At 40.2% G+C, this 3044-nt stretch overlaps 1 pseudogene; it reads left to right on the top strand.

Moving 5' to 3' along the window:
* The first annotated feature begins 765 nt into the window (after positions 1-765).
* On the top strand, positions 766-2504 carry LOC148474626 (uncharacterized; annotated as a pseudogene).
* Positions 2505-3044: the final 540 nt, after the last annotated feature.

Here is a 3044-nt window from a genome sequence, read left to right as displayed (position 1 = left end):
TACCGACCGCAAGCTAGTGCCAAGGTGGAGAGGGTAAATGCCACCATTAAGAACAAATTGAGTAAGATCATGGCTGAAACTGGATTAGAATGGCCAGAAGCCTTACCGCTCATCCTCCATAGCATCAGAACCACTCCCAGATCTGCTCTTAATCTGTCCCCCTTTGAGATATTGTTTGGGAGACAACCTAATTTAATTATAAGTCCACAGGATGATTTGAAAAGTAATAATGAAGTTACTGTGAAATATCTTCTAAAAATGAGTAGACAGCTGAAACAGCAGCAACAGAAATTGAAAATGTTGTTACCTGATATGCTAGAAACAAACTGTCATGATTTTGAGCCTGGAGAATGTTATGATCCGAAATTTCTTATGCTCAGGTTGTTTGACAGACCGGTGGAAAGGCCCGTACCAGGTGTTGATGACAAATACCACATCTTTGAAGGTAGCAGAAAGGTCAACCACCCAAACGAGGTACAAGGCGAAGTCGAGACAGACAACGTGGACCTGTCGATTGCAAGCCTGTTCCGGAAGAACTAAAGACGGCAGTGAAAACACCTGAGCTGGAGACATGTGCAGATTACTATTCCAGCAATGGAGTGGCGATCTGTTTTTGTGTCTTGATTTTGTTCCAGGGTTGTTATCCTTATTTGTTTTGGGATTTCCTATTTCTGTGACGGAGGACAGATGATGGAGAGGGAGGCCGATAGTGATGTCGATAGAGTGGAGTTGGAGGAGAGAGCGATAAAACAATCAGGGCAACCTATGGTCAAACTCAGTTTAGGAATTGTTAAGAGATCTGTTAGCAATGTAACTCTGAGACAGCATGAGGCGTTATTGTCTTATGAATATTGTATTTGCGAGTACTGTTGGTCCATAGTTGATGAGAAATGCATCCAACAATGCCAGTCCAAGAGTAATCTGTATTTGGCCGAACAACCTGTAGAGGATTACCATTCCTTGGTGGGTAAGGTCTTAAATTAAACTGAATGTTGGGTGTGCTCACAAGTACCTCAAGGACAGAGCAAATCTGGATTAGTACCATACCCATTAAAGTTAGCAGTGGTACTTGAATTACATGGGGGAAGACCGGTGGACAAGACATATAATATATCTAGACCCCCTAGTCTTAAGCTCCACCAGTACCAGGTAGATAGGGCCCTGATCTGCTTAAATATCACAAATTTCAGAAAACCAGGAAATTGGGAGGTGACCTGGAACAATCAGACAATGACCTACTCACACAGAGCTGATAATTATGAGCCTATCGATTCTGAACTTGTACGCAGAATTTTTGCAACCGGGAGATACTTCCGGTATAGGTACACATGTAGATACAATACAGAAATGGTTGGCAGAGTATCATTAGGGTACTGTGCAAATATTATACAACCAGAAACGTGTATCAGCCAAATGGGGACAGGATTCTTTGTAAGAATAATGTGTTCAATGATAATGATGCACTCTGTTCCTTACGTTCTCCTGGATGATGTGTATTTTATAGGTGGAAGGAAGGCGTACAAGTGGCTCTCTCCGAGCTCCGAAGGTTTATGTTATCTTGGAAGGGTACTACCAGAAATCATGACCCTTACACATGATGAAATGATGAGTATCCATAAAACCGCACCACCTCCATACATACACACACAGTATGAACATCGTGGCAAAAGAATTATGATCCCTGGTGAAGAAAATATAGTCACACAGTTGATTAATGAAACAACTGGCTTCCAAATTTTGGTAGAATTAGATCCCACCAGGATCACCCAGGGAACTTAAAATTTTAGATACATCCAAGACCTGGCTAAATTAATAAACAACATCACCGAGATGTATGATGACACTTTCAAGTATACTGGTAAGGAGCTACAGGCTTATAAAAAGGAATTGGTACAACATAGGCTAGCGTTAAACTACCTGACAGCTGTTACTGGTGGATATTGTGTGACTTTGGCCACCCAATTTGGTGTCAAGTGTTGCACATACATCACCAATAATACTAGTGACCCCAAAGAGGTGATGGACCGGAAAATGGATGAAATCCTACAACTGAAGTGGGAATTTCGGAAGGACCATAATACCTCCTTGTATGAGACTGAGGTAAAGATAGAGAAATGATTCTCGTGGTTAAACCCTGTGAAATGGTTCGTCGGTCTGGGAGAGTGGGTACAGGAGATGGTTGCTAGTATAGGTAAGCTTCTTATTCTTATACATGTCATTTTAGTAATTGGTTTATGTGTCAGATGTGTTCTTACTGTGGTAAAGTGTGGAAAATGTACCCCCAAGGTAAATCGTGAAAAAGAAATCCTAATGGTGGTGAGTGGTGGTGGTATAGGTACTAAGGTTGATGAAGAACTGCATTACAATCCTGAAATTTAATGTACCATCAGATAATAACATGTGAATAGGCTTGGTAATGTATGATAAAATATTGTAAATGTTCCGTTAAACATAATAGATAATGTAGTCTAATTTCCCCCAAACTTCCTTTATAGGTTCGATGAGGTCCCATATCTTCCCAATAGTCCCATATAGATCCGCTGAGTGCGTATAAGGGTTGTTTTATCCTTTCTTGAAGCGCATTATTGATGGTTCAATGACCAAATTGTGTCATACCGTATAGAACATTAGATAATTTATTATGCATGATTAAAAAGATTAAGAATAGAATGTGACAGTTTTATGTTTGCTTTCAAAGGGTGGACTGTCAAAGTCAAATAATTGGATATGATCGCTTAAATTATTATCTGACGATCTAGTCGCTATAGTCTGATGGCGAGTAAATTGGACGCTACTTTGCGTTGCGCAACCCAATGCGCACAAATGCGAACCCACCACACACATACACTGATACACATAATGCACACACATAGACGCTCGTATGTGTATCCACATACATACACATAGACGCTCATATGCGTATTCACATACAGACATACGCACATTTGCTATTTTCAATACACAGACTCACACATGTGAGCGCATACATATAAAAGGGTTCCTACATATTATAGTTAATAATCAGAGTTATTAAAGGTTTTGTT

Source organism: Taudactylus pleione, unplaced genomic scaffold (genome assembly GCF_031769625.1).
Source record: "Taudactylus pleione unplaced genomic scaffold, aTauple2 ptg000825l, whole genome shotgun sequence".
NCBI classification, from domain to species: Eukaryota; Metazoa; Chordata; class Amphibia; order Anura; family Myobatrachidae; genus Taudactylus; species Taudactylus pleione.
This window is presented reverse-complemented; position numbering and strand designations above follow the sequence as displayed.